Source organism: Canis lupus, chromosome 22 (assembly GCF_048164855.1).
Source record: "Canis lupus baileyi chromosome 22, mCanLup2.hap1, whole genome shotgun sequence".
In the NCBI taxonomy this organism is placed as follows: domain Eukaryota; kingdom Metazoa; phylum Chordata; class Mammalia; order Carnivora; family Canidae; genus Canis; species Canis lupus.
In genome coordinates this window covers 25,015,973-25,029,947 of record NC_132859.1, presented here as the reverse complement: position 1 = coordinate 25,029,947, position 13,975 = coordinate 25,015,973, and the positions used below count along the sequence as shown (strand labels likewise).

At 41.0% G+C, this 13,975-nt stretch overlaps 1 protein-coding gene and 1 pseudogene across 1 annotated transcript in view; both read left to right on the top strand.

The window, feature by feature from the left end:
- Window positions 1-458: 458 nt before the first annotated feature.
- LOC140614458 (cyclic AMP-dependent transcription factor ATF-4 pseudogene) lies at window positions 459-1,516 on the top strand (annotated as a pseudogene).
- Window positions 1,517-11,797: 10,281 nt separating this feature from the next.
- Window positions 11,798-13,975, top strand: part of COL6A5 (collagen type VI alpha 5 chain) — a 129,710-nt gene continuing 127,532 nt past the window's right edge. The window contains exon 1 of the mRNA XM_072792814.1: window positions 11,798-12,062. The gene's annotated coding sequence lies outside the window, so the exon portion shown is untranslated. The remainder of the gene's footprint in view (window positions 12,063-13,975) is intronic.

Below are 13,975 nucleotides of genomic sequence, written 5' to 3'. Positions count from 1 at the left end.
AACTACCTTTTGATCCAGCAATTGTACTACTAGGGATTTACCTAAAGGATACAAAAATAAATTGGAAGGGATACATGTACTCCGGTGTTTATGGCAGCATCATCAACAATAGCCAAACTACAGAGAGAGCCCAAATGTTCATGGACTGATGAATGGATAAAGAACATGTGGCGTTTCTCTTCCTCCCGTCTGTAAATGCAGATCCCTCTGGCAAGTGCATGCCTTCCCTCCTCCAATCCCACAGGATCGGAGGCTGCCTTGGTGTATTAGAGGCAGCGGTGCCTGCGGGCAGCATTGGCCTTTGCAGCGGAGGCAGCAGCACCAGGCCCTGCAGTGGCACCCCCTAACCCCCTAGCGGCTTAAGCCAATGGGCTTTTCATAGCATCCAGCAGGAGCATCTCTGTAACCCACAAAGACACCTTCTAATGAAGCACATTCCTTCATTCCAGTCCTGCCACATGGCTGAGATGAGTTTCCTGAGCAACGAGGTGTTGGTAGGCAACTCCATGTACCCCTTCGACTAGTTCGGTTTAGGGGCTGAGGAAAGCCTAGGTCTCAGGACTAGCTGGAGGTGGCCAAGCACTTTAAACCTCATGGGTTCTCCAGCAACAAGGCTAAGGTGGGCTCCTCAGAATGGCTGGCTGTGTGGATGGGTTGATCAGTGCCTCAGACAATCGCAAGGAAGATTCCTTCTCCAGATCAGATTGGATGGTGGAGAAAAGGGATCTGAAGGGGTTTGATTTTGATTCTCTTTTCAGTATGGATGACCTGGAAGCCATGCCAGATGAACTTTCAGCCACATTGGATGACACATGTGATCTCTTTGACCCCCTAGTCCAGGAGACTAATAAGGAGCCCCCCCAACCCCAGACTGTGAATCCAATTGGCCATCTTCCAGAAAGTTCACCAAAAACAGACCAGATTGTCCATTTTGCCTTCTTTGCCTTACTGCAACCACTTCCACTCTCCCCAGGGGCCCTTTCCTCCACTCCAAATCATTCTTTTAGTTTAGAGATAGGCAGTGAAGTGACTATCTCTGGAAGAGATAGAAAGTCAGACTCTACTGCTTACATTATCATGATCCCTCAGTGCATAAAGGAGGAGTATGCCCCCTCAGATAATGATAGTGGCATCTGAGTCCTATTTTGGGTTCCCCCAGCATAGCCCTTCTACCTCTAGGGGCTCTTCAAATAGGAGCCTGCTGTCTCCAGGTTCCCTCTGTGGTTCTGCCCGCCCCAAACCTTATGACCCTCCTGGAGAGAAGACAGCAGCAAAAGTAAAGGTTGAGAAGCTAGATAAAAAGCTGAAAAAAATGGAGCAGAACAAGACAGCAGCCACTAGGTACCGCCAGAAGAAGAGGGCAGAGCAGGAGACCCTCAATGACAAGCGTAAAGAGCAGGAAAAGAAGCATGAGGCTCTGAAAGAGAGGACAGATTCTTTGGCCAAGGAGATCCAATATCTGAATGATTTGATAGAAGAGGTCTGAAAGGCAAGGGAGTAGAAAAGGGTCCCTTAGTTGGGGTAGGGGACACTCCTGAGTGTGTGTGCTTGTGCATTGCCTTCGCTGAAGCTGTATGTTGTAATAAATCATTTTGTAGTGAAAAAAAAAAGATGTGGCATATATATACAATGGAATACTATTCAGCCATAAAAAAGAGACCTTGCTGTTAGCAATGATATTAATGGAGCTATATTATGCTATGTGAAATAAGTCAGAGAAAGGCAGATACCATATGATCTTACTCATATGGAATTTAAGAAAGAGAACAGATGAACATATGGTAATTCAGGAAAGAAAAAAAAAGGTAAGAGGAAAAAAGACTCTTTTTTTAAAATATATTTATTTATTTATTCATGAGAGATACAGACTGAGAGAGAGGCAGAGACATAGGCAGGGGGAGAAGCCGACTCCTTGCAGGCAGCCCAATGTGGGACTCGATCCAGATCCCATGATCAGGACCTGAGCTGAAGGCAGGCACCCAACCACTGAGCAACGCAGGCATCCCAATAAAAGACTCTTTTTTTTTTAAGATTTTATTTATTTATTCATGAGACACACACACACACAGAGAGAGAGAGAGAGAGAGGCAAAGACACAGGCAGAGGGAGAAGCAGCCTCCATGTAGGGAGCCCAATGTGGAACTTGATCCCAGGACCCGAGGATCACGCCTTGGGCCGAAGGCAGGCACTAAACTGCTCACCCACCCAGGGATCCCCCCAATCAAAGACTCTTAATGATAGAGAACCAACTGAGAGTTGTTGGAGTAATTGGGTCATGGGTATTAAGGAGGACATTTATTATGATGAGCACTGGGTATTGTATGTAAGTGATGAATTACCAAATTCTACTTCAGAAACCAATACTGCACTGTAAACTAACTACCTAAAATTTAAATTTAAAAAAATTACCAGAAATGTTGGGGTATCATGGGCAGTACATATCCCTTTCAGGTGATATAATTTGATGATTCTTCTATTAGAGAAAATCTTTCCCCAGCCTTTGGAAAGAAAAGGTGTTTATGAAATGTTTGCTCAAAAATGAGTGAACTCAACTCCCTTCTCATAAACATGTTTTATGAAATGGAAGCAAAAACATAGTCCCACTTTGTTGGCGGATGAGAAGGATAATAAAAGATTGGAAGTATTAAAAATCTCACTTTCTATGCCAGGAATGTCACTCAGTGTGACTTCTATGGGTACTCCCACTCTTCAGGGAGCAGAATTCTGCCCTTTTCTTTCCATGATTGACACACAAATGTTGGGTAATTTCAATGGACCAGGTTCTTTTCTAGTTCCTATTAGGCATACACTGTGGGCAGAGGGGGAGGTCTAAAACATGCGGGTGAATGGACTTCATTTTCTCTTTGAAAGAATAGAGTTAACTGAGGCAGAATATGACTGGCTTAAAGCCTCCCCATGACACAGATTATAGAAGGAATGGTAGACATGCTACCAGAGAAGTCATGCCCCAATGAGTTGGGAAAATAAATTCGTTTATTTAACAAGGTCGCAAATTCACTGGACTTTTGGTGGTCTTTCTTAGTAAAACTCTAATGGTTTTTACTCTTTTTTGGCAAGCTGGCAAAAGCTTCCAAGTTAAAAAAGACACATAGAAAATGGATTTTGGATCAAGGTAGTTCCGCATTTGAATCCTGCTTCTTTCATTAAACACCTGTGTGGTTTGAGGAAACTTACACAGTGTTCCAAACCACACCAGTTTATTGTAATGCTCATGTCCATTTCCTATATTTTCTGGAAAAATTAGGTGACATAAAATATTATATTATCTAGTGTGCCTCATACAAAAAATATACTTGATAAATATTAGTTATTATTATGAAACACCAAAAGATGCTAAAAATAAGACATTTTAAAAATATGAAACCAGTAATAAAGACAATTAGTGTTCTAGGAATTCAAAGAAGGAATTTACCCAACATATCAATTGGATTATTTTCTGTGATAATGCTGCATAACAAGCATCCCCCACAATCTCAGTGGCTCAAAACAGCAAATGGTCAGTTCTCATTTATGAGTTTTGACTCGAACTCTGGTCCAGTGGATCTTGGCTAGACTCAACTGGATTGGGCTGGATTTCAGGCTTGGATTTATAGTCATAGCTGCTCAATGGCTTTTCATTTAGCTACCTGAATTATGCTCATCTAATGGCAAAGACTTGAATCTCCAGGAAGGCTGATTAAACTTCATACCTCTTAAAAATTTGACTTAGAACAAGTACTGTCATGTTTGCTTATATTTCATTGACCAATATATGTTACAGGGTGAAGCCCAAAATAGATGGAGTGAAAAGAATGTATTTCTTTCATAATGAACTTGGCAAAGTTGTGGGAGGAAGAAAAAATCATGAACAAATATTGTACTCTATCACTCCAAAGAAGGTCTTCCTAGAGAAATATATTCTGAATTCTACATTAGTGGAAAAACATTCATGAATAAGCAGAATAGGACAGAATTCATAAAAAAAGGCTTTCAGGCAAGAAAAACAACGTAAGTAAAGGTACAGCTATCAAATTCTTCATAGCATGTTCAGGCGGAAAAATGAGAAGATAAGACTAACTGAACCTGATGACTCACATTTATAAAAGGTGGAAGAAGTTTGAAGGGCACCTGGGTAGCTCAGTTGGTTAGGCATCCTACTCTTGATTTTGGCTCAGGTCATGATCTCAGGGTCATGAGATTGAGCCCCACATTGTGGGGATGGGGGTTCAGCATGGAGCCTGCTTGGGATTCTCTCTCTCTCACTCCCTTTATCTCTCGTCACCCCTGCCCCATGCACACTCTCTCTACCTCTAAAATTAAAAAAAAATAAAAGGGGAAAATTGGAAGAGGTTTGAAATTAGTATGGGTTACAATGTCAAAGATCTTGCAGAGTTTCTTATGGAAAGCACTAATAAACACTGAACTGTATTGAATCACATAAGCAATAGGGATCAATGGAAGATTATTGAGAAAAAAATGGCATATTCAAGGCAATATTTTACAAATTTAACCTTGAATTGGATCATAGGACATACTGAGCAGAAAATATATTCAGGTCAGGGAACCCAGCTAAGAATCAATTGCTGTAGAGGTTTAGGGGATGAGAACCCAGAGTAAATGTTTAGAGGATAGAAATAAAATAACCAATATTTCAAAGAAAAGATTGAGAAGTTCTTCTACAAAGTGTCTTTTTTTTACTATGGATAACTAAAACCCGGTTTGGACTAACTAAATGATAAGAGAGATTTCATTGTCAGGATATGGGGATATCTCATAGATTCCAAAGTCAGGACTGGAGCTAGATCTCAGAAACAACTGGGATCTAATTTTGAACTCCATCATGTATTTTCTCTATTTCTTATTTCTGCTCCTCCCTCTATTTGCTAATCCTCATTATTCCTGTCTCTCTTTCATAAATGCTCTTCAACTTCTCCCATCCATGAAAATCTGGTCATTGAAAGCTCCCAAATTTCAATCTAAGCACCCAGAAAGGGAGTGATCTAAGTTCCCAGTTCATGGATGAATGATTAGGACCATATGGATCAGTTTCCATCTCTGAGCCATTGAATAGTAGATAGGAGGAAGATCTTATTGAATAAATATTGCAATGCTAGTAGAAATTATGTAGGTGGGGGAAGGAGGGCAGTCAAAATGGGATGACAGACGGACAGTCTGAGTAAGGTCTTCATGCTTGATAGCTGCCTATCTTTGTAGCAGTCAGTCAAAAATGACTTTAAGGTTTGAGTCTGGGAGAATACTGGTAGCTCCTGGTGGCACTGCTGAATTTTGGGAAAAGATTGTAAGCTTGCTTGTGGATACATCAATATTGAGATGGTTGTGGACCATGCAGACAGAACTGTCCAGTGGACAGTGGGAGATGTAGAACTAAAACCGAGAAAAGCCCTGGGTGTTAGTGTTCTCATGCTCACAGTTGAGAGATGAAGCCATGAGAATAGAAGAGCATGCAGGGAAAGCAGAGCAGAAGTTCAGGGATTAAACTTTGTTGGGTATGGCCACAGGTAGGAGGCTAAAGGAGGACATAGAGTTAAAGAAGAAATAATGTCACAAAATGTGGGAAGAACACCTAGTGGGTATGGTGTCCCAAAGTAGAGGAAACTTTCAGTGGTGAGGTCAACAAAATCTAATACCACATAACAATTCAGGAAGATGCAACCCGAGGTTTAGCAGTTTAGATAAAGAAAGAAGCAAAAATAATTGTTGCAGTTAGGATACTCTCAGTAGCAAGTTGTAAAAAACTGACCTAGTTGGCTGACTCAAAAAATATATTTATTCTCCCAGATAACAAGAAGTTCTGGGAAGAGAAGTCACAGGCTATAAGCTACAGACGCTCAATACCATCATCAAAGTCCCAATTTCTTTCTATTACTCTGCTCTATCATCTTCAAGCTAGTCATAGGATGGCTGCTGTAGCACTAGGCATCTCATTTGAATATGGTAATATTCAGAGAGGGAAAGAGAGTGTATCTTTTTATTTTTTATTTTATTTTTTTAAAGATTTTATTTATTTATTCATGAGAGACACACAGAGAGAGAGAGAGAGAGAGAGAGGCAGAGACATAGGCAGAGGGAGAAGCAGGCTCTCTGTGGAGAGCCCAATGTGGGACTCGATCCCAGGACCCCAGGATCATGACCTGAGCCGAAGGTAGATGCTCAACCACTGAGCCACCCAGGTGTCCTGAGAGTGTATCTTTTTAAAAGAGACATCTTTTAAAAGATTTAGACCTTTCCTTGTGTGTTATTGGCCAGAAGAAGGTCACATGCCCACTGGCAAGAGGAATAGGACCACAAGATTGGCTCAAACTTGTGAACTGGCAATAGGGTCAATTTCCTGAGTATAATGCCTCCCATAAACATGAATGAATGAGTATTTTTTAATATGTGGCTTTCCTCTAAAGAGATGTTATGGGAACAGTCAAAATGCCCTTGAGTTTTTCACTGTATGATTACTAGATGAGCAGGATCAGGTATTACTTTCTTTAAGTACCCCTCTTGTTTTGTGGGGGTGGTGGTCAAAGTGAGATGTGCCTGTCCAGCAGAGAATTCTGCTCCTCAGTCAGTCCTATAAAACAGAGTTTCAGAACTGTCTTCTTGGGCTGTTGAAAATTAGACTCAAGAGGACTTTACCTGTTCAGAAATATAAAATTTGATCCTTGACCTTGACTGTTTGATTTTCTTCCTATCTATAAATTCTCTCCCAAGTTTCTTGGGTGGAGATGTGGGTTATAGTGATAGGAATCTCACATGGTGTGAGCATAAATTTCATTTATGTCATATTTTTTACTCAAAACTTTGGGAAGCATTTGGAATCTTGTAAAAACTTTTCTAACCACAACAGTAACAATGAAAAAGTCCTAATCATTGGACTGAAGACATTGTATAGACTTATGTCGTGGCCTTGGACTTACGTGGTGGCCAGAATATCAAAATGCATCCACTTGTATACATGTCCCCTTCTAATTGTTTCTTGCCTCAATCAGTTATGTTGTTTTCTTTTTAGGGAACTAATGCAGCATAGTTCAGAAATTTCAGATGTATGCAGCTGGGATAACTGTAGTGAGTATGACCTCAGGATACTCTGCTCATGTATGACTTGGTGATTTAATATATACAGTGGAATTAGCATGAGGATTTGAATCTTCTCATTATTCTTCAGAGACATGTTTATAGAATTATCATGCTGTGCTTGGCATGATTATGTTTGGTGGTTCAGCAATAGTTAAGAATTAAGATATGTAAACATAGATCTGAGTTACGCAATCAAAAAGGGAATCAGTTTACCAAGTAAATGAGCAGAAAAGGAAAAAAAAAAGTAAAATGAACAGAGAAGGACTCAGAGCATCTGGCATTTCCTTTAAGCCTTGTACTTGATTTCCTGTAGGTCTATATGGTTTTCTGGAGATTCTTGCCATCCAGACTAGGTTTATTTGTGAGGCAGTAAGAATAATAAAAACTCTAGAGATTTTCAAGGGTGTAGGTAGGAGTTACGGGATTCATATAATGGAAGACGTTTCAAAATGGTGAGATGAGCTTGTGCTGCACAATCTTTTATGCAATAGCCCTAGAAATGATAGAAAAATAAACAAATAAACCAATCAGTAAATACATATACTTGCAAATATAAATGGAAACTCTTGAAAAACCAGAAGCCGTGAGAAATTTCCTAAAATGAAAGTTAGATATTTTCAAGTTAAGGAGGAAAAGCACAGCCAGTCCACTTGTGGGAAAACATTACTATGAAAGACAGAAGAAGATCAAGAGTGACCATGCTGAATGAGATAAAAGGTAGAAGCTATAAGCACCAAGAGGCTCAGGGACAAATGACAGGGTGATTAGTTGGGTATTTTAGGGCTAAGTCCCTAGAGTACTTCTCTATCTTGGGCCAGGCAGAAACATTGGGCAATCATGCTGCTCTAGGTACCTGCAGTGGGTATGGGGGCTTATCTTTCAGAAATAGGGTCCTGAGGGGTAGATGATACTCTGAAAAGAATACTGGAAAGGCCAGCCTCTGAAGCATGACTCGGAGGAATGCTCCATTCCTCACCAAATATTATTGCTTATTTTTAAATGAGAAATTACTCCAAGAGGAGTAAGAGTTTCAGTAATTAAATACAACCAATATTTAAGTGGATGATTAGTCATTATATTAGCCAACTTTCTTTTATTGAGTGAAATACAACTAATTAGGCCAATAAGAGCTAATTCCTGGTCAATGTACATGTCTTGAGGGAAGGACAAAGTCTTAAGGATGACTAGAGCCTGGAGCTCTAATATCCCAGGACGTTCTCCTTCCTCCTTGCAGTTTCTCTTTCAATAACCTCATGTCCTGCACACTCTAGGCAAAGGCAAGGAAAATTTCAGTCCAGAATTCTGTTATGTCTAAAATATTCATGTTCTCTCTCATAGAGGAATGCTTTGCTATAAAGACCTTTGTTATTGGGTGTGAAATCATTAATTATTGAGCTCCATATGTTCTGCTAAATGTGCCATTTCCACCAAATGATGGGGGGAGGCTATAATAAATGACTTTCAGGATGAGACTACAGATGAGTGCAGAGGAAAGTAGTATTTATTGAGCATCTACTATATGCTGGGCACTGTCATATTAGACATAGGTGACATATCTAGACTTCACAACAATCTGTAGCATAGATATCCATGTTTAGTTGATTGGAAATCTGACAGAAAGAGATGAAGTAACTTGCCCCAAATCATGCAACCAATAAAAAACAACTGGGTTTTAAACCAAGGTTGATTTTGTTCCAAGGATTAAGCTCTCAACCACAAAGTTAAGACATGCAAATATAGGTTTTCGCTGAAGTCTTATGACATTGCTGTGTGGCAAGCCTATCTCCACCATTTTTAAGTCATATCGCTATCAGACTTCATATTATAGTTCAGAAGGTGTTGCATTAATGAGGATAACATGTTTCCCACAAGAGCTTGGAAATACACAATAAAATTGCTATTCTTGTTCAACAGGATTTTTAAAAAGATATTTTACCATATTTTCAATACCTTTAAAATCAAGGTGGGGAAACAAAACTGAAATTGGTTTTGGGTTGTTTTCAAAGGCTCATTGCTATCATCCTTTCTAGATAAGTTATGGGAATTTGTACTTTGAGATTTTAGACTTCTTCTCACTGTAGGAGCCCAGGGCAGGCTGCCCCTAAGTGTGTCACAATAGCATATTGACTAGCTTGAATTAAAGCCACTTGGGAAACAGCTAGTGCAAGGACACTAGGAAAGTCTGTTGGCTTAGTTATTAATATTGCATTTTATTTATTAATTTTTCTACCTACCTACCTTTTTTGTCTACCGGTAGACAGGCATGACAGAGTGACATTGAGCCATTTGGTGAGAGCTGTGTTTTCTTTTTTCCCCATCTTTTAATAATTCCAATTGTATCAAGGAGAATCATATTCATTTAAATCATCTCCCATGCAAAATAATCTTGTGTATTTCTGGTAGTACAGGTTTCACATTTTTTTGGAAATGCCACCAGTAATTCTCAGTGGGAACTAAGGAATGCAGGCTAAAACACAATTTGATATGTTATCTCATTATTTAAAACAGTTGCAAAAATCCCAGACTGCAGAGGTTGGGTTAATGAAAAGCAAATATGTGAAATCTCGGAAAATATTATTCTTTCCACAATTTTGAAAGTCTGGATTCCTTTTCATTTATCCAATAACTTCCTTTTCTAGAGAAAATGGCCAGTGAAGCCAAAGTCAGATAAATGTAGTTTAAGTCCAATTAGGCAATTTTCTGTATTAGAAATTAAAAACTTGGCGATTTTAGGGCATTAATTCCTTCAAAAGTTTAGCTTAAAACTCCTGCTTTCTAAAACAAATTAAATGAGTTTAATGCATTCTTAGGAAAATAATGTAGTTCTCAATAGAAGACAAATTTACACTATACTTTCTCAAGGGAAAAGGCTTTTTAAAATTTTAGAAGCAAAAGAGAAGGAAGTGTTGAATTCTGTGGAAAAGGCTGTAGATCCCTAAAATCACTTTTGTGTCATATGGTGGCTGAAAACTAAATTGGAATCATATTTTAAGTGAAAACATTCCTAAATAATGCTTTCCAGAAAGGTTACTTAAAAAAGCCAGCTTCCTTTGACTCCAATGCTAGTTGAATAGTGTTTCACTAATTGTGAAGAAAGGGTCCCACCCTTCTCCTGAAGTGCAACCGGCTTCCTCTCCTCCCTGGGGATTTTACTCTGGGTTGAGAAAGAAGGTTCAGGTTATAAATCTCTGCACACTGGAGGTGCATGGACACAGCATGAGCAAGGAATCCACTGGGGCCAAGAAGGGAATGTGAAGTGGAAGCGTCATTTGTCCCCAGGACTCCAGCTTTCAGAGCTTCCAGCCTTCAGTGTTACTCTCTGTGTTTCACTCTGATGGCCAATGGTACATTCTCCACTACAGTCTGAATAGAACCAGACTCACTGATATTAAAGGTTGGGTCTTGGGCTGGCTGAGGAGTGCATCTCATCCAGAGAGACCACTCTATGGAAACTTGAGGTTTTTTTCTGAGTGTGTTCTAGAAACAATGATGCATGGCATCATATGAGGAGCAGAGCCTCCCATTTTCCCCGACCATTCTGCTTTTATTGGGTTATGTTGGTTCTCATTACATCTCTTGGAGAACTATTGAGGTGGGTCATGTTTGACAGTCAGAACAGGTCTGGTGGGTGATACCAGGGATGATCAATACAGCACACCTTCCCACCCCAACACACACATGTGCAGGGCCCTCTTAGTAGAGAGGAATTAAGTAAGCAGGTTGTGGGACTTTGACCCTTGTGGTCTGGGCTGAGACCTGCTCCCAAAATTGAACAGAATTGTATTCAAATCCAGGACTTCAGGATGATCTGTACAGAACACCCCATAATCCTGACTGTACTAAGTGGATTCCAGAAGTCCAGAACATCTTTGGCTTAGAGCAAATACACCATCTCCTGAGGAAAACCATTTCCCCTCTTGTTAGTAAAACAACAACAACAACAACAACAAAAACAAGTTATTAGCTCCCATTTGTATTCTTTTTTGTTAAAAAAAAAATGATAAAAAAGGGGAAAAGTCCTGAGAGCCTGCATTCAACTTCCTTCTCTCCATCCTTCCAACCCCATCCCTTCTGAGAAATACTTGGAAGCTTTCTAATTTACTTCGCAGTCCCAGAATCAAGCAGCCTAGTGCTTCAGACAGAGGTCCACGATGAGTGAGGGGGAGCTCCCATCTCTTGTGTTTCCTCTTGGCTTTTTATTAAACTCTCATCAGTGTGAGTGATTTCAGCGTGTCTCTTCATCAGCAGCCAGCACCGACAGACAGAGACCCAGGGCACCAGCTGGGAACATGTGTACGTATAAAATCTCAGCTGCGAGTACATGCCCAGGAAAAACATGCAAACCAGCCCTTACATCTAAGAATCGGCAGTGCTTTCTAAGTTCTTGGTGATCTGTGTGCTAAGTCACATTTTCATTTTTGTTGCCTGCTCCACTTTGCAACCTTGCTCTTGCTGGGAGCTCCTGGAGAGAGCCTAGGTTCAATCTCAATCTCTCTCTCTCCCCCCCCACCCCCAGACCCCAGCTTCCCCTCTCTGGGAATTTTTCTCTGCTTCTCAGCAGGTGGGCTAGGAAGACACCAGTGAATAACTTCTTGGAGTTAAATAGTTAGCCGGAGCAGCAGCAGTGACCTCAGCTCAGCGGCCCGCAGATAAGTCTGCCCTCGGTTTCTGAGAAACTTCTCAAGTTCTTTTGGCAGCCCCGGGCTTCTCCGGAATCGCTGCTAAGCCAACAGGCAGCTGGAGCGTCTCCGGACGCTCACATGAAACCCCGGGAGCAGTTTAAAGCCCCAGCCCCTTGGGCAGCCTGGCCAAGGTCAAGGGTCAGCGGCCGCTATAAAGGGCTGCGGCTGGTACCACCTGCGCGGCGCTGCGCGACCGGCTTCCCGCGCTCCCTCCGGGCGGCCTCGCCGGCCCTCTGCAGAGCTGGGGGGTTGGCCTCTGGGGGCTCTGGGTGTCCCCGACGCCGGGGAAGTTGGGTGAGTGTGAGGTGCGGGGGGCCTTGCGGCCCGAGGTGGGCGGAGGAGCGCGCAGAGGGCAGGTGTCCAGCGCGAGCGAGGCTGTTCCCTCCCTGCAGGTGATTTTGCACCTGTGGGATGCCCTAAAGTCCCCTGCTCCAAGGAACCGCGCAAACAAATGGTTGAGACGAGGTTCCTAAAGGCTAGACTTTGAGAATTGCCCAGGACCTTAGAGCAGTGCTATTCGGAAGTGTGGTGCAAGGACCTGCAGCATCCCCATCCCCTGGGGCTTTGTTAGAAATGCAAATTCAAAGGCCCCAAGCCAGACCTGCTGAACCACAATCTCCCGGTATGGGGCCCAGGAATGTATGTTTTCATAAGCCCTCCAGGAGTCTGCTGCAGCTAAAGTTTGCTTACCTATGACTTTGAGGTCATGTTGTCTAAGACTTGCACCCCTCACTCCAGGCAGAAACTCCCAGGTAACCAGGAAGGGGTGCATAGAGGAGAAGTCATAAGGCATTAGATACTGGGATATATTCAGATATAATAAGAACTTTGAAACATTCATGGCTTGTCGCAATTGCTGTTCAGTGTCCGACTGTGAACTGTGATCTTTGGTTTCCTGAAAACAGTACTCAGGGCTTTAAAGGAACTTTACCTTGTCTCTACTCTGTGCAAGGCCTCAAGCAAGGTTCTTTCAAAGTGAAGGAGAAAGTTGTGTACTTTTAAAATCTCCTGGTGGCTTATCTTTCCTTTAACCAGGATCTTTGTAATACGGTGTAGCGTTTCATATCCCCCACATTTATCTTGGTTTTTGGTATTTAAGTGCTCCTTCTGAAGTTAATTTTTGTTATTGCTTTTAACCTAGAATGTCAGATTAGGTATTTTGAAAGAGATTTCCTTTATAAGTTCTGAGCAAAAATGCTTAAAAACTCTAAAAATCTTTAAGACATATGTTTTGGTGTTCGTATTGAAGTCTACTTGATACATTTTACAAGTAGAATATTTAGGGATCCTGAGATTTCTTATGAATCAAATAGAGTTAGACTTAATATTTAAGTCTAACTCTACTATCTCCAAGGTTCTGAACCATTCCTGCAGATTCCTTCATCACTACTGGGAACCTCATTCAGGAAATAGTCAGTGATGAAGGTTGTATGAATGGTTTGCTGTTAGTTTTGTCTTTTGGTGGCTAACTTAAATATTAAGTCTAACTCTACTACTGAGTCATTCTGAGACTCTCGAGTGAATTTCTGTGGATATTTCTCAGTTTTCCACTCTTGTCAATGGGTGGATGCAGGAGGTATGCTTTTGATGTGGCACCTGGCAGCATTATTCCAAAGTATCTCCCCCAGAGTTCCCTACCTGCTGTATGGTTACAATGTTGAATCTTTATTAATATGTTAGACTAGACAAAATACTTAACACAATGATCATAGTTAATTATGTATGCATGTTTTAAGTTAAAACACCCGAGAAGCTTGCTCACAGATTTCAAAGGCTAACTTCTGTTTTGAAAACAATTTTGGAAATGTCAGTTAAAATTACAAGTTATTGGTAAGAATGCCATGTGCCTGTGAAAATAAAGCTTGCCACTGTAAATATTCCTCTTCCTGAATCATGGCTGCACACAGAACTTGCTTATAAGAATTCAAAGAGCATACTCAGTATCCTTTTATAATGGAGTATAAGGTTTGCAACATAAGTCTTATTTTTGTCATATTTTATGTTGTTATTTCCCTCCTTCAAATCACCTTCCAAAAGAGAAGAATTTTTTTTTTTTAAGAGAAGAATTTTTAACCCTGGAGCATTTATCTGGATCCCTCTAGCTCTGACAGTGGGGGACAGGAATTTACTTGAGATGTGTACTTTTCACGGCATTGCAGTTTGCTTTGAGAATGCTCCTGTCAATCTCCTAGGATCTCAGATCCAGG